The sequence below is a fragment of the Hylaeus volcanicus genome, chromosome 5 (genome assembly GCF_026283585.1).
Source record: "Hylaeus volcanicus isolate JK05 chromosome 5, UHH_iyHylVolc1.0_haploid, whole genome shotgun sequence".
NCBI lineage: Eukaryota > Metazoa > Arthropoda > Insecta > Hymenoptera > Colletidae > Hylaeus > Hylaeus volcanicus.
This window is the reverse complement of record NC_071980.1, coordinates 11,389,041-11,414,000: the sequence shown is the minus strand read 5'-3', so window position 1 is coordinate 11,414,000 and position 24,960 is coordinate 11,389,041. Positions and strand designations below refer to the sequence as shown.

General features: G+C 42.1%; 1 long non-coding RNA gene across 2 annotated transcripts in view; it reads left to right on the top strand.

Annotated features, from left to right (window-relative positions):
* Positions 1 to 20,319, top strand: part of LOC128876868 (uncharacterized) — a 29,772-nt gene extending 9,453 nt beyond the window's left edge. Inside the window, exon 3 of one of the 2 annotated variants that reach the window (XR_008457140.1) lies at positions 19,470 to 20,319. This is a non-coding gene — a long non-coding RNA (uncharacterized LOC128876868). Of the gene's footprint in view, positions 1 to 19,457 lie in introns of both variants that reach the window. The other variant, XR_008457139.1, reaches the window with a different exon arrangement.
* The last annotated feature ends 4,641 nt before the right edge of the window (positions 20,320 to 24,960 follow it).

Here is a 24,960-nt window from a genome sequence, read left to right as displayed (position 1 = left end):
ATATATTTATTGTATATGTATTATATATATCATATATATATGTATATATATAAAAATAATAGTAATACATATTATATATATATATAAAGAAATTTCGTATATATATGTGTATATTACATTCTACACCCGCTGCACATTAGTTCCACAAATGTTAGTACCATCTAGGTCTATCAACGCTTATCCGAATTAAATGGTAGCTTTAATGTTTCCAAATAAATTTTCTAGTATAAATATATATACGTGTGAAGTCTATTTATGTACATATATATACTGAAGCATTTATTTGAAAATATTAAACCTATTACTTATTAGCTGTCCCCGAAAGTTTCTTTCGCGAGTTGCACTCAATTATTTTATGTGCTCGTGTTTACATAAATAGACAATCTAATTTCATAGATATTCATGTTGTAACAGTAATGGAGCAAAATTTTTCGACAAATGTAGAGGGTGCGAATATTTATTGAACTGACTATATATATAGTAAATGATAGGTTTAATATTAAAATAAAGTAAATGACAGATTTAATATTTTCAAACAAATGCTTCATTATATATGTGTACATAAATAGACTTCACACGTGTATATATTTATACTAGAAAATTATACACACATGTATATATTTATGCTAGAAAATTTATTTGGAAACATTAAAGCTATCATTTAATTCAGATATATTTCGTTGATAGACCTAGATGGTACGAACATTTATGGAACTAATGTATATATTCACGAAAATGTCTAGAGCACTGGTCTTATATGCGGGGATTATTAAATTAGGAATATTTTGTGTGCTATATCTTCAACTACCCAAGCTATCGTACAGGCATCGTATTTGAAAAAAAATTTATTTTAGCGGTACCTCCCATAGGTTTCTCTTTTCTTAACCGATTACCTATTAGACGAGCTGTTACACCTTCCATGATAATAAAAATATTTAACCCTTTGCGGTCGAGTGGCGCCTCTAGGGCGACACGTGTAATTTAAACGTGATTTTTTTGAACGTACAATTTTAATTTTACTTATATCAGAATACAGCTAATTATTAATTGAAATAATTACATCGAGTCATGAATGTTCGTAGATGTTTTTGGTTTTACAGAAATTTGTTATAATAAAAATCGCTGGATTTGATTCTATAGAAAAATGCCTCGAAGGCGCAAATGGTTAAAATTTAAAATGGCGTTCCCAGACTTAGGGGCTGAGAAAGAAGGGAGTGGATTGTTCCATCGGCTCGTTGATCCAGTTTTCGTCGCGGTTAGCCTATCGAGGAGTCGTTTCCGTGCTTGACCAACGTCTGTAGCCTAACCGCTCGCTCGTTAAAAAAAGGAGAGGGCCATTGTTGCCGCAAAATCACGAAATTGCCCGCTATAAAACACGCGATCGATCATTGGTCCCGTCGGACAGGGTGCTATTAATCTTATTTCGCAAGCAGGCTGCCGCGAATCGCGAGCTACACGACGTATTTAAGCGAACGGCTCATTTGCCGCAATTAGGTCAATTATTATCATTTGCCGGGCCCGGTCGTAAAACGACGCCGATCGGCTGGCGCGAGATATTGTCCAGGAACGAGGCAGGTTGCTCCTGTTTCCCTCGGAATTACCCTGTACAGCAGGCTGCTTCAAATACTATCTTAGGCGACGCAGAGTATAGAGTTCAAATAAAATAGCGGTACAATATTGCGTGGAACACGGTCTTTCTTTATTCGCCAAGAGCTCGATTAGGCTTACACGTTAATCCCCTATGAGCCTGTCTAACTTTCAAGTCACATTTTATTAGACTATTTTAGTTTTTTTTTCACAAGAAGACGCATGCGTTAATTATATTCCGTCTCTTTTTAGTAGTGTCTTTTAGTAATAGATTGCGGATCTTTATGCATTTATAGGAAATTTGAATATGAAAGAAACTACGAAATGCAAACAATGTGCAAGAATATAAAAGAGATTGAAAGTTAAGTTCATGTTGTAATATTTGCAGAATTAAGGAAATTCCTATTTAGGTTCAATTTTTCTAGGCACGTTCTTCAAGATTTTATTTTGCATAAAGATCCGGAGTCTATTAATAACAACATTGACGAAGATTGGTAAAACCACCGACTCGATATAACAAAGTAAAAATATCAAATACCTTGCAAGTTGTTCGCAGAAAAAAGATTCATTCCATAGAGCGTTAAAATTCTTTCCACAAACTTCTCTGTCAAGCAAGAAAACTTGAGCACCCAAAAAATTCACATTGTCCACCCTCCCCACCCCACTGCAACTCACAAATAATTCAACGCAAAATATGATACATGAAAGAATGCAAAACGTCGGTTACACCCGTACCAAGCGTGTAATGCGCGCGTAGTGGATGCATTTCAATTACAAATTTATTCGAGCGCGCTCATTCCCGGTCACGAACGACCCAGTCTCCGCCATTCAAGGGTTAGCGTCGAATTCGAGCGAAAATTCATGCGAAACGAGAATGGAAAAACCGTTCTAGCCGCGGCGAGCGTATCGCCCGAGCGAAAGAACGATCGATTCCGCGCGATCTACGACGCTGCCCATTTTTGGACGCGAATTCTGATCGACGTAAATCCGATTCAGTTTCGAAACAGCGACGGGAGGAGGAGCGGCCGTCTCGTAACGACGAGGAATCGTGCCAACGTCGACGCGTAGTGTTTTCATTTACGGTTAAACGAGTCCTCGGCCCGAACGAACATGGTTACCGCGTGTCGACTGGAGAATCATGCGAAACGGCCAAGGGACGCGATTTCGTCCGCGTTCGAGGCGTTTCTAATGGATAGTTTCATGCTTCGATCGAATCTCGCGGGGAAATCGCGGTGGCGCGTTGGGAAGTTAAGGAAAGTTGGGTTAGGTGCTATAGAAACATAGATTTGAATCGTTTACAAAAAGCTACGGTGTTGGAATTCAAAAATTTAACGGAGGAGCGTTAGTAGTTTAATATAGTAGAAGCATCAGCGTCGGTAGCAGAGGAGTAGAGTCTACTGGGCTGTTCAAGTATCCGAAAAAATCAAGCCGAGTTGATTCAAGTTCGAATCAAGTCGAAGTCACGAGCCAAGTCGAGTAGTTGAAAAAACCGAGTAGCTTGAAAGATTCAAGCTACCCGAAAGAAAGGCAACTAACTTGAATTTTTCAAGCTACCCGAATAGAATCGAGCGGTCCGAAAAAATCAAGCGGCCCGAAAGAACCGGGCAATTCGAATGGTTTCAAGCTTTTCCGAGTACACATGTTAGTCCGCCGCCGGGCAACAATGGTATCATAAAAAGGACGTAGCAAACTAGACCCAAAGAAGGTCGACCATCATTTTCCGTATTTCTTATCGGATCTTAACGGATGTATTACCAATCGATTCCTTATGTTATCCCGATGAAAATGGTACCAAACACGATACAATTCGGATTATTTAGAAGGAAATTATACGGAAAAAATGATTTTCACGCTTTTTGCCTATCTTCGTTAAAAATAGTCCGATTTACATGGTGTTTAGTAGCGTTTTCATCAGTATAACATCAGGAATTCAGTAGTGCATTTTGTTTCTTTAATTTGTATAAAACACAACAAAAAGTGAACATATCATGACAAACATTTCCCACTGTAATGCTCGGACCCTATGCGGTCCGTCGTGGGTTAAAGTCGGCACACGTGCGCTTTGGATGGTTCAACCCTTGGTTTCTGGCTTTCAGTAATCACCTGATTTCACTTCATATGCATCGTATTATTACGGGAATAACGCCGATGGATTCCTTACGTTTTCCTGATGAAAACGCTAACCAGTAGACATCATGTGGTGGGTAAGCTAGATGCGCGGTAGACTTACCGTAGGCATCTAGTGCACAGAAGGCTACGAAAACCTTCCCTATAAAAGCGAAACAAATACAGTCAACAGACAATCAATTCACTGCTTTTAAATCCTCCTACGCGAGATCCTCCTAACTCGAAAATTTAATTGGGCTATCCATTTCGAATCGTTTCCAACGTTTTTTCCCGAAAAAAATTGCTAGGAGACTTCCAAGGAAAACGGCGAAACTCGTTAAATTGGCGCAAAACGAAGTCGTTTGTGATGGGGGTAAAAAGCGGGCGAGTGGAAGACAGAGAAGCTGGGGGTTGCCTTATCACCGGCAATTACCTCGATCGATCGTCGCGGTTAATTGAAATCTGCTCGATGTAACCGGTACACGTGTAACCCACCTACGGAAGCCCCGCAGAAGACGTCGATTTCGCTTCGACCTCTGTCTGGGCTGGCTGGCTTCTAATAAATCACCGATCCCTTCTCGGAGAGGAAGCAAACGCCACGGGATGCTCTATTAACGCGACGCTTTGCGTTTGGCAAACGACACGTGATCGCGGCCGGTGGCTGTAACTCTTTTTGGCGCGAGATTCCGCGTGGGGAGCCCAGAAATTCTCAGGATTCTCGAGCGGGGGTTCACCATTTTTTTTTTTTTTTTTTTTAAGAATTATCCAACTCGAGGTAAAAAATCCCGTTGGATATTATTTTACCAATGTTTGGGAATGTGTACAGATTTTTGTTTTTAACCCTTTGCGCTCGAGTGGCGCCTCCAGGGCGACATATGTAATTTAAAAGTGATTCTTTGAACGTATAATTTCAATTTTATTTATATCGCAATACGGTTAATTATTAATTGAAATAATACATCGAGTCATGAATGTTCGTAGATGTTTTTGGTTTTACCAAGGCCTACATACCTACAGTCTGCGATTAGACTGCGGATATTTATGCAAAATAAAATCTCGAAGAACGTGCCTAGAAAAATTGAACCTAAATAGGAATTTCTTTAATTCTGCAAATATTACAACATGAACTTAACTTTCAATCTCTTTTATATTCTTGCACATTGTTTGCATTTCGTAGTTTCTTGCATATTCAAATTTCCTATAAATGCATAAAGATCCGCAATCTACTACTAAAAGACACTACTAAAAAGAGACAGTATATAATTAACGTATGGGTCTTCTTGTGAAAAAAAAACTAAAATTGTCTAATAAAATGTGACTTGAAAGTTAGACAGGCTCATAGGGGATTAACGTGTAAGCCTAATCGAGCTCTTGGCGAATAAAGACGGTGTTCCACGCAATAAGACCAAACCATGAGAAAGGTGATTCATCAATAGGCTGCGGATTTTTATGCAAAATAAAATCTTCGCGAATGTGTCTACAAAAATTGAACCTAAATAGAAATTTATTTTATTCTGCAAATATTATAACATGAACTTTACTTTCAATCTTTTTTTATATTCTTGCATATTGTTTGCATTTTGTAGTTTCTTGCACATTCGAATTTCCTATAAATGCATAAAGATCCGCAGTCTAATAATAATTGATGTCGTCAGTGGTTCTACGATCACCTATCTATTATGTTCAATCGTACAATTTTGACCATCCTATTTGATAAACTAAACCTAACTGCACTTTTGTTATTTCGAAGTACAATTTTTGTTGCTTTCTTGCGGATGAGAGGAAACGGAAAGAATCGTGGTCGCGGAGAAGGGAGGGTCGTTTCATCGCGGAAATCGAAGGCCGATTCGAGGCAACGATCGCGTGTCTATCGGCAATCGATGTCCCTCGGGAGTCACGTGACTCCCGCGGGACGCTTACCTAATGCTCGACGAGGAATCATAATGCAACGTGGCCGAGTTGCACCGTCGGTGGCGAGTTTGCAAACAGGACAACGTCAATCCCCGCGAGACGCGCTTATAAACGGGCAAGATGGACGCCGGGCGTCCAGGAGTGGTCGGTTAATTCATTCGAAACGTGTTGCAAATATACGCTGGTCGGGGATTAAGTAACGAGACTGATTTTACTTTTAAAACCGCGGCTGCGGTCAAAGTAATTTTGCTTTATTCGAGAGGAGGCTTATTTTAACCGACTTCGAAAAGGAGAAGGTTACTCGATTCGACATGTATATATATATATTTGTTTTAATATTCATTTTATTTTACTTGATATCGGTGTATCGTTGGTGCCAGAATTGGAATCGACTGGGAAATATTTAAAAGGAAGATAGATGTATATATCTTGCAGACCATCAGTGTTACACACCTATAGATACGTAATTATTATCATACATTATCAGATATGACTCGATATCATACAGATACAAAGCTATCTCGAATCTGATTAGTTAATAGAAAATAGTATGACTAATTACATACTTGAACGATGATTAAGATTGAAAGTAAACTTCGACACCCATCGACGTGGCGATAATAATTACAAATTATTACTCATATTTACATGTAAGCATGCATGTAGTAAGATTGTTTTCTGAGTAATGAGAGAAAGAGTTGCAAATGGTCAAAAAAAAAAAAACAAAAAAAAACATGTCGAATTGAGTAACTTCCTCCTTTTCGAAGCCGGTTAAAAACGGTCGTGCGTGATACGTGTATCGTAAACGGAAAATATTATAGTTATGTAATCGCGTCGGTTGTTATTTATAAAATGAAAAGGTTCCTACATACACTCGTCATAAATGCATAATTATCCGCAGTCTATCAGTTACAATATTAATAAAACAAACTGCCACGCTTAATATTAATATAAAAAGTACTCCTCTACGCAAATAACGTATCTAGCTTCAATTCTTTTTTTTTTTTTTTTTAAATGTCATTGTCGCGATATTAGGAGAGAAAAGGTACATAAGTAACAATTTCGAATCGCGTTAACGTCGAATAACTCGCGCTCGTCGCATTCTGAACAGAATTCCGCGGGTTTCGTGGGCCCCCGTGCGAAGTGCGAAGGTTAACATTCCTCTGGACTAGTTACAACGTATCGCCATAGCGGGACCGTCTTCCACGCGTCTGCAATTAAGTCGTAAACTCATTGCCGGCATGTTTTCCTAGCAATCTTCTTTATTAACGGCGGGAGGGGAGTCGAGCGCTATTGTTTAAACGTGTATCGCGGAAGGTATTCGTTTTTTTTTTATCCTCGTTTATCTACCTGACGTAAGCGTCGACGGTAACACGACGAACTATGCGCGCTATTTTCTCGCTAATGTCTCGGTATTGAGGTAGCGTTTAAGATAAAAATCTATTACTGTTGTTGATGTCATTGCTCCTCAAGTAGAATTAGTTTGCTCCGGTTGGTCTAGGTTAGGTATCGTTATTATAAAAAATTGATGAAATTGGTGAATAATTAATTGAATAAAATAAAATTAACCCTTTATAGGGTAGAACTACCTGGGAATTTTTTTCACTAGTTTTTTGTAAAAGAAAAAAAAATGTAGGAGTATAGAAACTTAAAAATACAAGATTCCCGGCCCTTTCTTAGTGGTAACAACGAGTACCAGTGACCTATAAAGGGTTAAAGAACTCGAGGAGGTACCAGGACAGAAGCACACGAGAGATGAGGGAGGGGATTAACTTTTAAGACACGACTTTGAAGAGGACGCCGCTCGCTTGTATCTCAGACGAGAGAAACGGTCGTAATTCATAAATTATGCAATGGCGTGTTAACATGGTTGACCATAGGGTAATTGACCCTTATTAAATAAAGTGGTACGACCCTGACACAACCAGGAACCACGGTCAATCCTGTGTACCCGGCTTAATGTAATTTAATAACGCGCTTCCGCGACACAAATAAAACTCCGTCTCCGTTGTGGTAACGCGAAATATCCGAAATTCTTTCAGGCCGGTTCGATTAGATTTCTCGATCAATATTATAGTTTGATGTGATGTTGGTGAGGTCGGTACCGATTTCGATGCGCGAAGGTGAGATTGGTATCGATTTCGACGCTTGAAAGTGGGTTTGGTACAGATTTCAACGTATAAAGGTGGGCTTGATAGTGATTTCGACGTTTGAAAGCGGATTTGGTGCCGATTTCGACGCTTGAAGGTGAGCTCGGTGCCAATTTCGACGGTTGAAGGTAAAGTCGGTACCGATTTCAAAGCGTGAAGACAGATTTAGTACCGATTTCGACGCGTGAGGACAGGTTTGGTGCCGATTTCGGCGCTTGAAGGTGAGCTCGGTGCCAATTTCGACGGTTGAAGGTAAAGTCGGTACCGATTTCAAAGCGTGAAGACAGATTTAATACCGATTTCGACGCGTGAGGACAGGTTTGGTGCCGATTTCGGCGCTTGAAGGTGAGCTCGGTGCCAATTTCGACGGTTGAAGGTAAAGTCGGTACCGATTTCAAAGCGTGAAGACAGGTTTGGTGCCGATTTCGACGCTTGAAAGTAGGTTTGGTACCGATTTCAACGTATAAAGGTGGGCTTGATAGTGATTTCGACGTTTGAAAGCGGGTTTGGTGCCAATTTCGACCCTTTGAAGTCAGGTTTGGTGTCGATTTTGACACTCGAAGACGCGTTCGATACTGTTTTCAATCATCCAATCCAAATACATGTCTAAAAAATGAAATATTCAATGCTCCTCTGCCCCATTCGATCACCACTGCGATATCGGAACATCAAATTCCTGAAATAGTCCCAGCCCCAGTGCAGAGGTGTAACGTTATCGTGACGGTTCGAAGGATCCCATCGTCGTCGCGCTAGGGCGAAACGTCGAGCGAAACGTCGGTATTTACGATCGACGGCGCGCGCGATAAATTTAGGGTCATTGCTTCTGTGGTTTTCAGTTAACGCATTCTTTCCCGAGGTGTGACAACTCGATAAGTCCGACCCACGCGTTCATTGTTCGTCCTGTCGGTGAAGCAATTTTTATCTGTCTCCATTAGCGAAATTTTTCTACCCAACCGTCGCTGGTTAAAGGCTACGTCGGACACGGGGATCGCCAGGAATCTAGGTTTCTCGCTATGGACTGTTACTATCGTTACGCGGGTACTAGGCTACGGCGAACGTTGCAAGCTGCGACGGAATCTGGATTACTTTGGACCTGGTCTATCGGGGATTTAATATCGCGAGCTATGGCTCTAGACATTCTGCGTCTCGGTTCGCGTGCGAGGTTATCGGTCGATAAGGATTAGATTGATGGTCAACACAGGTTTGAATAACGGTGTTCGCGGTAACAAGATTCGGGAGCAAAGAAATCGGGTTCCAACCCCGCTTTCGAGAGTCAGAATTTCTACCAACGATTTTTTTTACTCCAACAGCTTTGAAGTTCGCTCCGTGACTTTTCAATTCCGCGAAATAAAAATAGCGATAGACACGATTTCGTTTCGCGAATCCACCGTCGAAACTCTATCCAGAGGCTAGAATTTCCTCCGACGCGGGATCCCACGAAATGCAGAAACGATCGTGGATGAAAAGGCATCTGTTCTTTTACGGAGCGTCGCTTTTTCTTTCAGTCTCCCACGGCTCTTGTTCGCTACCAAGGCGCGGAGACACCCAAAGAGACTCATTCATGCACCGCGTCCCGATGCATCCGCTCGATGATCGCCAAAAAGGGAAACCTGGTGGTCGGATGTAAATCAGGCCGAATGCCCGTCGGCTATGGCACGTGCTCCAATCCGAGATGCGTCGCTAGATCTCAAAGTATTGTTCCAAGCGTTGCGTCGCGACCCCGATTTCTCCATTAACCGCGTCTAAATATCGAAGGACGAAACGCGCCCTTGTACGTTGAGTCCATGGACAGTTACTCAAAGCCTGCTCGCGTATATGTATGTAGACTTGGAAGTTGCAGTCCTTCGAAAAGTAAATCTCTGTTGAATGAACAGTGTGGTATCCTAGAATATTAAAAAATTGATAATAATTCTTCTTACGACCAACTGTACTATTTACATTGGCCAATTGACATATTTAGATTTGGAAGTGAACTATGTCATGTTCTGTGAAATAGAGGATACATACTCACTCGAGTGATCATAGGAGTCCTGCGAAAAGGAAATCTCTATTAAATGAATAATTTGTTAAGGGCTGGACGGTGGTGCACTGCATAGCGTAGCTAACTACCATGCAGAGAGCCCGGGTTCTAATCCCGGTCGTCCGCCTCAGTTTTTTCAAGGTACAAGTAAAAAAGTATCGAAGCCCTGTGGGCTACAACATAAGAAGTAATGAAAAATAAAAGATAATAAGGACAGAAAAGGAATAACGTGGTATCCTAGAATATTAAAAAATAATTTTTCTACGATCAAGTGTACTATTTACATTGGTCAATTATCAGTTACGTCCTTAAACGAAAAATCTACAAATATTCGGTACAATTATCCTCATCGTGCCACAGCCTATTCCGCTATCCCTATCCTCCTAACAGCTACCTCGAATATACCACAGACCTCGTCCTTCAACCACAACTCGCGGAAGCCTTTCCAGGACTCCTTCTCTCCACCATCCAAGGGTGAAACCGTTTCACTGAAACGTGCACGCCAACGTGGCAGGAGATTCCTCAAGGACGGGGATGATTATTCGAATTCCACTCCCATGGTTTCAACAAAAGGCACGATTCGTCCCTCGGGACCTCCTCGACGCCACGAGGCGAGGCTAACCTTTCGTCGACGTGTTCGTGCCGGGAGGGGGACGAATCGAAGGGTGCAGCCTAGATAAGGTCTGGAAGGGCGTGGTTGATTATATTTCACGCTGCGAACAATGTGTTCACCTTTTCACGGTTGACACCCTATCTCCAAAGTTCCGATCCAATTAATCGCGGCTGAAACTCGATACTTATTGGAAAACGTTTAGGTAGGCGCGCGCTGGGAGTCGCTGGATCGCCCACCCCCGTCGAATGAAATTTTCATCGACGATTTTCGCGGTAATGGCGTCGTAAAGGCTCGAATCGAGGGTCCCTGGCGTGCCAAACGAGAAGCATTCCCAACGCGGAACTGTTGCACATTCGAACATCCGGCTGAGAATTCGATTAATAAAATTGAAGAAGGGCCTACGAAATTCGGAACGAATCGGACCTAATCGCCAGGCAAACCGCTTTAGAGTCACGCCGGAGGGAAATAAACGTTGGTGTTCGCGTTGCTCGCGTTCGCCAGAATTAGAATACGATAATTACCGATCGACGACGGTGTGACTCATCGATCGTACGATTAAGCGTATCTCCCAAGGTGTTCCGGTGGTTTATTAGCACGAGATAAAAGAAAGAAAAAGAGAGAACAAAAAATGTAATGCGTCGTTATCGCGGGATGCGATCGGATAAAGGAGCGCTCGCGGGATCGCATTGTCGATACGTGTAATTGCTAATGCATCATCGTTGCGGGCAACCGCGCACGGAATTTGCACAATTACTAAGTGTTTACTTTCCATTACATTCGTATGCACGAATTCACCGCGAGCCGCGACGTCAACCGGGCCGACGTGTAAATACCTCTCAGCGCGAACGAATAAACACTCAGAACGTTCAAACGCGCCACCTTCGCTCGATCTTCTCGACGATCCAACGCGGACACGTCCACGGAATAACCAGAGTGATTTTGCACTCACTCGACTGTGTTAACGTCTTTTAAAATATTAAAAATGGGATATTTTTACCCATTCCAAATTTCACAAGATTTTGCGGATACGATTTACATTTTTCGCCAGGTACTCATCCAAATTTATTTTTGTTCAAACCTCCCAAATAATTGCAGTAAATCGACTTTATTTATTAAGCCATTACTTCAATAATAGAAATCCGATAAGAAATCTCCGCAAAACTAGTGTTAAATTATACTTGAGTGATCAAGTACTCGAATGGTCGATTAGTTAAAGGTTTTAGTGGCCAAGTATTAGAATAACATCGCACGCTAATAGCCAAGCCATTCGAAATCTGAATAATTTCATCGACTCAATTTTTTATCTATGTGAACCTGGTACCCGACTTTTCAAAAATTAATTTTTTTTATAGAAAATGATAGTATTTCGTTTGTACTTGATTGTACCACCAATAGTTTTATAAATATTAAAAAAATGTTTAGCATCCGACATTGAGATTTTTGAAATCTGTTTTTTCCATATTCTTTAGAATCATTTGTACCCGTTTGTACCGCTTTTCGTTTCATTTGTACCTCAATAGTTTAAATTTCACAAGCAATTGTTTATACGGTTGAATTATAAAAGTTAAACTATCGAGGTACAAACGTGTACAAACGGGTACAAACGATTCTAAAGAATAGGGAAAAATCAGATTTCAAAAATCTCAATGTCAGGTGATGACCATTTTTTGAATTTTTTAAAATTATTAATTGATAAAGGTACAAACGAAACAATTGGTGGTACAATTAAGTACAAACGAAATACTATCATTTTCTATAAAAAAGAATTAATTTTTAAAAAGTCGGGTGCCAAGTTCACATAGCTTAATTTTTTTTCCTAATCCTTAGACACTTGTCCACGTTTACAAAGTTGCTCGCACCCACACCAACGCCAATGGCAGAACGTAACCATTATATAACCATTTTATAACGTCGACTATTAGTACGTTCACGCCGGCGTGTACCACCGGTGGTTCACGCTCGCGTGCCTATCAGATGGCGTACATCACCGCGCCGCCCCATGGCGAAAAACATAAATAGTAGCGCCGGCGTGAACGTGTTGAATTCCGCGTTCCACGCGCGACATACTATTCGCGATTCGCTACCGTTGATCTGGATTCGCATTGTCGCGCGTCTAGCAAGCGTTCCCTCTATTCCAGACAGTAGTGGCGCACACAAGGCTGAAGAGGAGGTTGCAAGGGTGTAATCGACCCCTTTGAATATCCATTTTTCAATCATTTCCTCCGGAGAAATTATTATCGAAGTCGATACATTTCTATTTATATTCCTCCAGCTGTCTCTGCGTTTCGAGTACGCGTTCTGATAGGTTGTCGCGTGCGCAATTAAAACTCGCGTGTCTAAATATAGCGAACCTCGCGGCATTCCGATGGTGGACATTGGTCGGTCTGCTATTGGCCTCGCGAGTCCACGGGAACCATGCAACGAATCTGGAATGTTCGAATAATATTCGAGTGTCCGCTTCATTTTTCAAGCATCGAGCTATCTGAATGTTTGGTCACTCAAATATTTCACTATTTGAATACCTGCCCATTCGAATAAGTGGCTATTTGAATAGTTGATTACTCAAGTATTCGACTACTCGAATACTTTGCTAAAGACGTACATTTTTCTTCTCGTTAAATAACTTTAAACAACACCGACTCCATTAAACGCTCCTTTTTCACGTTGGACATTCGCGCAAACTTTTATCGAAATCATCGTCCGACATTCAGCAGTGTTCCTTTATGAATATCTCTCGACCGTCGCGTGTCGAACACCGGAAACGCGGAAGCGGATCGAGCCAGCTCTCCGAGCGTCGAACGAGTCCACTTATTGTTAGTGGGCGGCGAAATAAGTTTATCAACGGCTCCTATTATGCGGCAAACTTTAAATTTGAATCGCCTCGCTTTGAAATGCCATACAGTGTCCATCCTGTTGAATCTCGAAGCCTTGTTTATTTGAAGAAACGTTAGGAAGTATTTCTTTTCAAATTCAACGAGGTTTCGGCAAGCGTTTGTTGCGATGGCGTGTCGGACACGTGAGAGCGAGCACAGGTGACAGTGACCTGGCAGCAGGAGCTCGAACAAGCGGACGAAAATGCATCGGGAGCCTATAAGCACGCGTGACACAATCGTTGGGGAATGTCGCGGTGTCGGAGGCCCCAGGACCTCTCGATTCCTAGTGCTCGCGGACAAGCCAGTTCGCGGTATGAATAGACCTGGAACTGCTCTAACCGTTCGACGAGTACTCGACTTAGCCAAGTACTCGAACAATATACGAAAAGCCAACTACTACAATGCGAGTTGATTCGATTCGAATAAAGTCGGATTCAATAATATCCAAGGACTCGAATACCATTCGAGTAGAATCAGGTACTCCAATAAACTACGAATATCCAAGCTCTAGAATGCGAGTAGATTCGAGTGTAGAGTAGAGTCAGATTCGATAATATCAAAGGACTCGAATACCATTCGAGTAGAATCAGGTACTCCAATAATATACGAATATCCAAGCTCTAGAACACGAGTAGATTCGAGTAGAGTAGAGTCAGATCCGATAATATCCAAATACTCAAATATCATTTGAGTAGAATCAGGTACTCCAATAATACACGAATAGCCAAGCTCTAGAACGCGAGTAGATTCGATTCGAGTAGAGTCAGATCCGATAATATCCAAATACTCAAATATCATTTGAGTAGAATCAGGTACTCCAATAATACACGAATAGCCAAGCTCTAGAACGCGAGTAGATTCGATTCGAGTAGACTCAGATTCAATAACATCCAAGTACTCCTATACTATTCGAATAGAGTCAAATACTCCAATAATATCCAACTCCTCCAATACCATTCGAGTAGACTCAAATACAATCCAACAGTACACGATCAGTCAAATACTTTCCAATTTCTGCAAATTTTTCATAGGTCTTCTTTTTCAAAAAGAATTGCTTTCTAATGGTAATATCGGACTACTCAGGTGTTCGAATTTTATACTTGAGCAGCATACTGTCCCCAGTAATATCCCAGCCGTAGTAACGGTCGGCGCAATTTCTCAGTCCAGTCCTCCGTGTTTCTCGAAGCGAAATAGGAACGAAAACAGCCATGAAATTGGCATCCTCTCGCTCGTCTGCGTCGCCTTCGGAAACTCGCCATGCAATAATCTCGAATTTTAAACGAATAGACGAATCGTAAGCTCTTTGCACGACGTTTCCGCATACTGGCGACCACTGGAGCAAGACTCCGTCGCGAATATTTCACTACATTTCCATTTCGTTCATTTTCCATTCGATGTAATTGTACTAATACTCGATAGTGAACCAGTAATGGACAGTTTTCACTTTGACACTGAGCGTTCGATGCGAGAAAAATCAGACCTGATCTTCGCTATTCCCTCAGAGACAAATATGGGCGACGCAGGGGCCTACGACGAGGGGAGTTTCCTCGTTTAATTTTTTTTAGGCATGGGGGAGTACACCCAGAACAATCTCCGAAAGTAGCGAGCATCGCTTCTCTTTCGTTTTCGAGGAATAAATTCCTAAAATTGCGAGAATTCCACTTTGCTGGCCTCGTTCCCCGGACTGGAGTCCAGAGTCGTAACTCTACTACGAGATTGCCAAGTTACACGAGTCATGAATCTTGCAAACCTCCCCAAAAGCAATAATTCTTGAAGCTGACGAAATATAACGGCAACGGTTCTTTAGAATAAAACAGAGTTCTTTCTCGGTAATGCAGCGCGTTCCATCGATAATGCAACGCAGGGCCTGCATTTATCAACGAAGTCCCCCGCAATACCTTGTCCCATCAACCGAGTGTCCTGCATTACCGACTCATCAATAAATCCCCTCGTAAGTGTACTTACCATTCACCTGCCTGAACACCTCGATCGCTCCAAGAATTCCGGTCCCTATTTCCTGCAACAACCGAGGTCCTCACTTTTACAAAACAACTCGCAAATTAGAGATCTTCCGCCACCCGTCCACGTGATTTCCCAGTCTCTGTTGTGTCACGTGCATTTTCGATTCGGCGGAATGCGACGTTGAAGAGCGTAGGTCGTTCCGGTAGGTCGGTTTTATGAATAATGTAAGAACGGAATGCTAATTGGAATGCTTTCGAGCGGTTCGTTAACGAATCTCGCGAGGCTGCCGGTGCTAACGATTCCGATGAATCACGGCCGGATCGCGTCGGCTGAAAGCCAGGGCAAGAAAGGGAAAGCCCTGGTTTGTTGCACGGACGCGGAGGGATGACGTAAAGGAACTGTGTCGATTGTTGGATTAATCCTTCGACGATATTTCACGAGCCGCAAGGCCTGCGTGCTTGGCTGCCGCACGTTGCTCGAAAGCCTAATGGGAGAGGCGGGAAGAGCGCGAAATGGGTCAATTTGTGCAGTTTTAATGCTGTTTAGTGTGTTGATATGTCCTTACAACTGATCTTTTTCGAGTTGTTTTATGAGTTGGTAGGGTAGATTGGTTTATTGGTAATGCAGGGGAATCTGTTGATAAAGTAGATTGCCTTATTGGTAGTGCAGGGCACTCTGTTGATAAATGGAGGTTCTACATTGCCGAGACTTACCGACAGAATGCACTACGTTATCGAGGGAGAACTCTGGCATACCCTAGAAGCCTACATCATTCCTCTTTACTCTTAAATACATCTAGATTGATATTCTCCTTTGAGTTAACCTTTTAATGTACGTGTAACGTTCTCGAAACTACAGGAGCCCTTTCCGATATCATTTTCTCACGCCGATAGTGTCATAGTTTCGAGACCTCTGCGTGTCTACGATCGCATCGATAGTTCGCAGTGGTTTGCGTAATTTCGCCAACGACGGCGTCTCTTCACCTTCAACCCGGCGCGAGAAATAATCTTAATCTTGGTGCAAACGAATCCGAGAAACGAATTATCATGCCGGGAGCGTAGAGTCGAAATAAAGGTCTCCCGGCGACCGGGCACGAATTATTTATGCTTTAAATTGAGCAGTTAAATGACGCCACTTCCGCGCGCGTGACATCATATCGCTGTCGCTCAATGTCGACGTTTGTTTGCGGCCGAATCCACGCGAAATAATCGTTCGTCGCTAAAGTACGTGTCGGTAGCCGAGAACGGTTCTTAACGAGCGGCAATTAGCTTCCTCCAACTCCGCTGAAAGAGAAATTCAACGAAATTTGATCGGTAGCCGTAAATAACTCGTTAAATAAATAGGAATTAACGTTCTTCTTTAGCAAATATACATTCGAAAGGGTAGGTATATGGTACGCAGGGTGTTTCAAAAATAAATAAGTGAAAATATATTGTTTAATAATTTTATTTCGTCTGGTGGCACTTATGGTCTAAGTAAACTAATGAGCAAAACAATTGCTGGGAAAGCTCGAAGGTCGTCCCGCGGAACAACGGCATTATGGCTCGTCGCGACACGAATCGGGCTACGCAGAAAATAGTTTATCAGAAATGGTTTGGAATAGGCAGAATGACTCCCTCGCAGTGTGACGCTCGTTTCCCGTATTTGTTCCGTAACTTCTCCGAACGAGCAACCTTGCCCAGCATCTGCATCCAATACTGGCGGTATACGTTACCGTAATTTAAATCGACGTACACATTATGCGGGATTGAGGTCGTCATCGAATTTCGATAATTGATCTTTCGTCTTTTAATTTCGATTTTCTCGTCTTCCATTCTGTGCTACGTATTTCTACCAACGGTATTAATAAAATGTGCGTTTCGAAGTTGAGTAGATCGTTGTATTATTTAGACAGTGACGCTGTAGGTAATATTTACTTTGGTAAAGAAATTTTTGAGATGAAAGTTTCGAATCATCCCCACTTTCGCGTCCTTTTAAGTAACGAGTTTAATATGGGAGACAGTACGAAGTGCGTTTGAGAATCCATCGATTGATAATCGCACTATTTAACCTAAATTACACGTCATGTTTTTTCGTGTAGATAGAGGAAGTCGAACAGCTCTGTATTCGGAGGTTTTAATCGATATTTATTGCTGTTGTTTTACTATCGAGCATGTTTATCGCTAGCTAGGCGAATTGTTTCATTCCGTGTCGTTGCGTAAATACTCATCGAAATTCGAGACGGTTTTTAAATTTCGAGCGCGAAGCAGGTCCCTGCAACATCGGCCTGAGATATGGTCGACGTTCATTGGAGCAGTCTCGCAATCACCGAGCGATGTCGCCTTTGGATTAAATCTGCGCGATCGATCGACTAGCGAAGCACTTATTTTAATACAAACTTGGACAAACGAATACAAGGTGAACAGTTCTATTATTTGGATAAATTAATATTTACAGTAGTGTGTTCTTGCAAGGACAGCCATGTTATGGGTTAATGTTTCAAGAATGTTATTCGAGCAGTATTTGAGTTCGAATAGTATTCGAGTAGTATTCAAGTACTACTTGAATACAAACTTCGAATAACGAGTACAAGGTGAACACTTCTATTATTTGGATAAATTAATATTTACAGTAGTGTGTTCTTGCAAGGACTGCCATGTTATGGATTAATGTTTCAAGAATCTTATTCGAGCAGTATTTGAATTCAAATAGTATTCGAGTAGTATTTGAATCATATTTGAGCGGTATTCGGGTTAGGCCTGGGTTCAAATTACAGTCGAGCAGTATTCAACTGGTATTCGAATTATATTTAAACAGTATTTGAATTATATTCGAGTAGTATTTGAACCATATTTAAGTGGCATTCGAATTGCATTCGGGTTAGGTCTGAATTCCAATTACATTCGAGCAATATTCAACTGGTATTCGAATTATATTTAAACAGTATTTGAATTATATTCGAGTAGTATTCGAGTAAAGAAGTGGCCGAGTTTTACTCCAAATTTCGAAAAATGTTGTCTCGCGTATCGCGACCCGCGAGGTTTCTCTTCCCTCCTCGAAGGCACGAGCACAGTCTCGTGTCTTTTTCTTTCGAGAAATGTTTCCCAGATGACAGATACGTAACAGCGTATCGTGCTCCTGGATATAACGTCATCCACTTTTTCGTCGCGCGAACGAGTAACTAACGGGCACCGCGAGCAAAAACCCACCCGAGGCTTGATGGCTAGATTCTAAACGGCGTTCCTCTTCCCTCCGACCTGTAACATAATCTATCAATCAACGTCTACTAGATACAGCCTTACGGTACAAAAGTAACATCGCCACCCGTAAAAAGATCGCAAATAGCGCGATATACATCGCCGAATCGTTTTTAAACCAATTAGAATTCCAACCTCTTTAACGTTTTAATTGGTTGGAGCACAAAAGTAGTGCACCCGAATGCATTCGATCTAATATTGTAGTATAGAAAGCTCTGATAACACAATAAGAAGTGTTTTTATTTGGTAGGGCCTTGAGTTCGAATCCCCCGTGCCTCATTTTCCATAAGATTCGTACAATAATTTATTTTTATTTTTTTTTTTTTTTGTTACTGTATTTGATATCAAAAACATATTGCTTCTAAGTAAAGTATTATTATTATTATTATTATTATTAATAGGAATGTTCTGTAGTTACAACGAGTAAAACATATTTCCAAAAATTCAAAACAGGTTTGCACACAGACAAAAGTAGTAAAGTCCCCACCTACGTTTCACAAAGAACATCAAGTAGAATATGTTAAGGGGTTAGTCGCAGTCAGGAAGAGGAAAAACGACATTTCTTTGTGATTTTTTTTAGTTATTAAATAATAATTTGCATAAGTAACAATTAACTATATTATAAACCATGTTTTAAAGAACTAAAAAACAATTTTTTGTTTTAAGAAACGTTTAATTTATATCGTCGATAACAGCCGATGACATAGACGATGATTTAAAAACATTAGTTTGAGGTGAGCAAGATTTCTCTACACTGGTTTACCTGAAAACAAAAACAAAGGTAGATTTCGAAAATAGATTAGTCTAGCGAGTCCCTGAACGAAGGATTTTGGAAAGAATTAATTTAAAACAAGATGGCGTACATTTGAAGTTGATTTTAAATTTTTTCACTAAAATTAAGCGATTCGATACAGGATAAAAAAAAAAGTATAAAAGAAAATAAAAAATCCTCCGATCAGGATCCCGTTAGTCTAATATATTTTCTAAATCTACCTTTAGTTTTGTTTTCAGGTGCACCAGTTTGAAGAAATCTTGCTCACCGCAAACCAACTGGCCACCCACGCCATCGCCTGTTACGACGAAATGAATTAACCTTTTTTTAAAACAAAAATTCTTTTATAGTTCTTTAAGACATACTTTGTAATATATTTACATTTCATTAATAAAAATTATTATTTAATACCATAAAAAAAAACACACAAGAAACTATCCGTATCCATTTTCCTGACTGCGATTAACCCCTTAAGAGATACTTCTGAAGACATCACCTAGAATACACAAGTATCACAAGTATCACAAATCTAGGTACCTAGATACCTGTATTTCCTAGCTAGACCCGCGTTGAATGTCGTTGAAGCGAACTGGGGGTCTCAGGAGCAAGCGCCTCGCGCAAGGCCGACGTAAAAGCTCTAATTCAATTTAATCTACCGCTACACCGTTAAGCGGTTAGCGGCGTGTGTCACAATTGTTCAGCACTGGTTCGCGATATAGCGGTGAGTCACCCGAACCCGAAGGTTTCCCGTTCTACCGGTGAACGCTGGACCCTGCACCGTTGCTTGGAGTTCTGTCGAAACGCAGACCTTCGCGTAAATCGGGCTTATCGAATCGCGTGACCCTCCGCGCGGCCGCCATTACTCTTTGCTGCACGGTAGCCAGCTTGCGTCAACACCTAGGAAATGTCCATTTGCGAACAGTGGTTGACGTTGGTCGACGTTGGTTGACGTCCACTTGCTTCGACTTGCTCTAGATAGTTCTGGAAAATTCAGAGCAACCGTAAAAGTGGAGTTTCTGGTTACAGGTTTGCAAGCATCGAGAGTAGAGACCATCTTGTTCAAGCCCTGTTGGTCTTCGATAGCCACTTGCTTCGATAGTTTAAGCATTGTTTAATAGCTTAAGCATTTGTTTTGCAACATCTATAGATGCTTCATATGTGATTTCGCCATGCTGCACCACGCCGGTGTGTTTTAGCGCCTGCTACTGGATTCGTCTGTAAGGATTACCTAGCAGGCTCGTGCCTTAGCTTTTGTTTGTCCTTTTTTCCGTTGGTTTCTCTTGTGTGATGCTGCGGTACCTGGAGAGATTACCCTTATACCCCGCTTTTGGGTGTCTTTCTTGTGATGAACAAAACCCTAGTCTTCGAATAAATCTGATGTTTGCCGATATGTTTGTCTCGTTTCCTCTTTTGAACATTTTCCAATGGTCCTTGACGTGTAGCGTCTTAGTCGCTGGGCTTATATACAAATGTTAGGCGGACCGATTATTTGCGAGAAACGATTACGCGCCGTGTCCTTTTAGTGACGAGGTGAGGAGGTGGCATCACGTACACGAGTAAAATTTGTTAGACTTACGATGTCCCCTCGTATGGGACATCCGAGTACAGTTAACTCCTTTCTTCTAAAACAAGCGATCGGAATACCTGTCTTTGATGAATCGCAGGGTATAGCGCCGCGAAATAAATAAAAACGAGGTTAATCAGGCGCACACAGTGCCCACATGTTCCTCGTATTCAAGGGCGGTGCCTCGCGAGCAACAGTTTTAAGGCGACGCTCACACGTTTCTCTGATAATTAATGACCGCGCGAATAAATACCAGGCCAGTCCGATAGCGACATAATTTGCAATCGACCCCGAACTCATGTCCGTCGATCTGCGTATTGATGTATCAGATTTATCTGTGGGGGATAGACCTTGACAATTGTCCAAGATGTAGGCAACATCGTTGACTAGTAGATTAGAAAATGGAGGCCCCTGAGGCCCATCTCAATCGATGGGACTATTTATGTATTCAGTTAGGCCGAACGCACACGGGCGCAACCGATTTGAAATTAGTGTTGCAAACCGTTTGCGCTCTTTGTTTTACCTACTCCATTATCTTTGTTTTACCTAGATCCACGGTCGCATTCAACTAGTTTCAGAGTGGTTTGAAACTGATCAGTTGCGCCCGTTTGCGATCGACCTTATCTTTTAAAGATTCTTGTTCTATTCAATTTCGATCAACGACCAGAGATGGGCAAAACCCTAGACTTCGAATAAATCTGAAGTTTGTCGATATGTTTGTCTCGTTTCCTCCTCGTTTTCCTTTGGAAAATTTTCAAAAGAGGAAAGGAGATAGACATATCAGCAAAGTTGAGATTTATTCGAAGCCTAGGGTTTTGCCCATCACTGCCAACGACCTTAGAGAAACTCGCCTCTACTTTACGACTCAAAAATTCAATCAGTCTACCACTAGAACGCCCTGTACTCCTCATGCAAATTAATTTCTTAAGTACTTGCCCAAATACTGTTCTCTCCGTGACACAGATAATCGAAGAGCAAACGTTCGATTCCATGGATACCCTCGGTCTCACCATTTCGGGCAAAAAGGTCGGTACGCGCGTAAGGCCCCGTTCACCGCGCGGTTAGAGCCTCCCGGCGCGAAATGGCGGGGGCGTTGTGTCAGGACCTTGTCGCAACCCACACGCAGGGCTGTACCTCCAGGTTCCAACGAAGACTCCTTGTCCCGGCACGTATCCTTCTCGCGGGAAATATTTCCCAACGTCCAACTCGCTCGCGGACGTCTCGCGGCTCGGAACGTCTTCGTGTTGCGTGTCTCTTCTTGGATGCGTTCATTTTCTCTGGTACACTCACCCACGTGGTGTCGCGGTATAAATGCGAGATAGGATCGTTTAGGATCGCGAGGATATTTATTATTGCTGCGTGGTTGGCTCCTCCGTGCGAGGTGGCACGAGTGCGACCACGAGCCTTCCATCGAGGCGGAGATTTGAATGTTTCGCATGTTTTTAGCGTTGCGGGCCTTCGAGGGTTTATATCCACGACGTTCAGGACAGAAGTTACTTGTAGAATTTAATATTAGAATTTCATTAATTGGATAATAGCGTCTTAGATCCTGGAGTCAAAGAAAGTCTGACGTTTTTATTCCTGATATTTCGCTAAATAAAACACGCAGGTGTTAAGTCTTCCATTGAGGTAATACATTTAAGAAACGAAATCTAGATACATGCGTTTTACCAAAAAGGTGCGAGAGATGCAAGTCTGCTCGAGTTTACGATTCTCCGACGACTGAACGATGTACACAGTCGTTCCGTTGTTTCCCTGCAGTTCCCTTTGTAGGAATTCTTCGACATTCGCTTTCAGCCCGACGATAATTCTGCCGAACTCGGCTATTTCGGATCACTATCGATCGGAAGGTCTCGAACCAGAGAAAATTAAACTTTCGAGTTATTAACGGTTTCTTTTTTCCGCAAAATCGAACAATTTCTTCAGGCAATTTTTACTCAGCATTTTACTCCCAAAAGTTTCTTTCGTGACTTGCACTCAGTTATTTTGTGTGGCAGTGTTTATATAAATAGACGTACCGACTTCTTAAACGTTAATGTTGTAACAGTAATGGACTAAAATGGATTAGACATAAAGTATTGTGTATGTATTATTTATTAATGAAATTGAGGAAACTTTTGGGACAACCTAATACAATAATTATTGAAAAATTAATCGAGGAGATAGTGGTTTGCCACTGCTCGACCTAACGTCGATGTAATTATCGATCCCCGCGAATCCGCGTTCGACCGACTTTTTCGAAGGATCTCGTAGGAGGGAACGAGAGATGAAGAGAGAAGGAGCGTTTCCGTCGACCATCGAAGAAGATGCAATAAGCGACGGCCTTGATTTCTCGTTTGTGCGTACGGAAAGATCGTGAAATCGATCGCGCGCAGACTTTAGCCTACATAACCAACTTCGATATGCTTCTTCTCCTCTCTTCGCGTCGGGCTTCCTTCCCTCGTTCTCTTTCCTCCTGGAGTCTCAATGCCACACTTTTACCTCGGTTGGACGATCGCTGAAACGGAATAATTCAACGGGCACCTGAAATCTTCCAATTTCTTCCAAGGCAAACACTGCGCAACTTTGACAATTTTTAAAAATTAAGATCACGTTCAAATTCAAACATTGAGAATTCTCCATTAACTCTTTCGAGGCACTTTTTTATGGTATCTACCAGAAAAATCGAGATGCTTTGTTTGCATTCTATTGTCTCGAATGCTAAGCTTAGATTGACTTCGAGAATAAGATCACTAATTAGAGATTGACAGTTTAGCTTTACGAAGCCTTTGCTTTACGTAGCTTTCGTTTTACGTAGCTTTCGTTTTACGTAGATTTCGCTTTACATAGTTTTCGCTTTAGGTAGTTTTCGCTTTACTCTCCTCGCTTTACGTACTTTTCGTTTTACTCACTTTCGCTTCGAGTTCCGTACAAATTAAACCTAAAGAAACATTATTGCTAGTTAATTCATTGCGTCAAACCTCTTGGTGACTGAGAGTTACCTCCCTAGTGGAAAGAGTGAAAATTACGCTTTAAAAAACCTACAGAAAAATATTCAACGCCGAAAATCAACTTTACCCTACTCCGATCCCATATGAATCTCTCGCGATTCCCTTTCTTCGATCCTGGTCGCCACTTACGCAAGCCCCGGCGGAAGTGGATTGTCCACGATTTCTGTCGGCGACAGGACTAAATCTGGGCCGTTTTTTTGTTCGCGAGCAAGAAACGTTATGTCGCGGTTTTATCCCGCGCGGCGGCAGTTCCGCTTTCGCGTTCGCCGCAACAGGTCGCGCAGTTCTCTCGCGGTTAGAAATTCATCTGGCAATTAGCGGCGAGCGGAGCGAAAAGCGGAACTTAATTGCGAGCGTTTACAAAGCGGGGGACCCACTCTAAAGAGTCACGTACTTGGAAGCGAGGCGACCTCACTGCTTATGGATATACGACCGACGATCCTCCAGGCCGGCGACGCTGGAATGGGATAAATGGGGCGCCACGGTCTCGATGCGGCCCTGAACGTCACAGGAAACGGGGTGCAGCCTCCTGGCGAGGCCACCTGCTCGCAAGGGGCTTCAGGAAGTGGTTCCATGCGAAATCTGGGCCTTGGATTCATTGTGGATTTTTCTGTGCTAGGAGTATGGTGCTTCGAGTTGTTTCGCTTTGGGTACATTCTGCCTTATGTAGCTTAGCTTTGCGTAGATTCTGATGCACGTAGCTAAGCTTTGCGTAGTTTAACTTTACAGAGCCTTTGCTTTACAGAGTTTTCGCTTTACGTAGTTTTCGCTTTACTCACCCTCGCTTTAGGTAGTTTTCGCTTTACGTAGTTTTCGATTTACTTACCCTTGCTTTACGTAGTCTTCGCTTTACCCACCCTCGCTTTACGTACTTTTCGCTTTACGTAGCTTTCGTTTCACTCACCCTCGCTTTATTTAGTCTTCGCTTCACTCACCTTCGCTTTACTCACCATCGCTTTACGTAATCTTCGCTTTACTCACCCGCGCTTTACTTAGTCTTCGCTTCACTCACCCCCGCTTTACTCACCCCCGCTTTACGTACTTTTCGCTTAAGGTAGTCTTAAGCTTACGTAGCTTTTGCTTCGCTCACCCTCGTTTTACGTAGTCTTCATTTCACTGACTCTCGCTTTACGTAGTTTCGCTGTAGTTAGTCTCTTCACACTCTGTTCCCCGAGT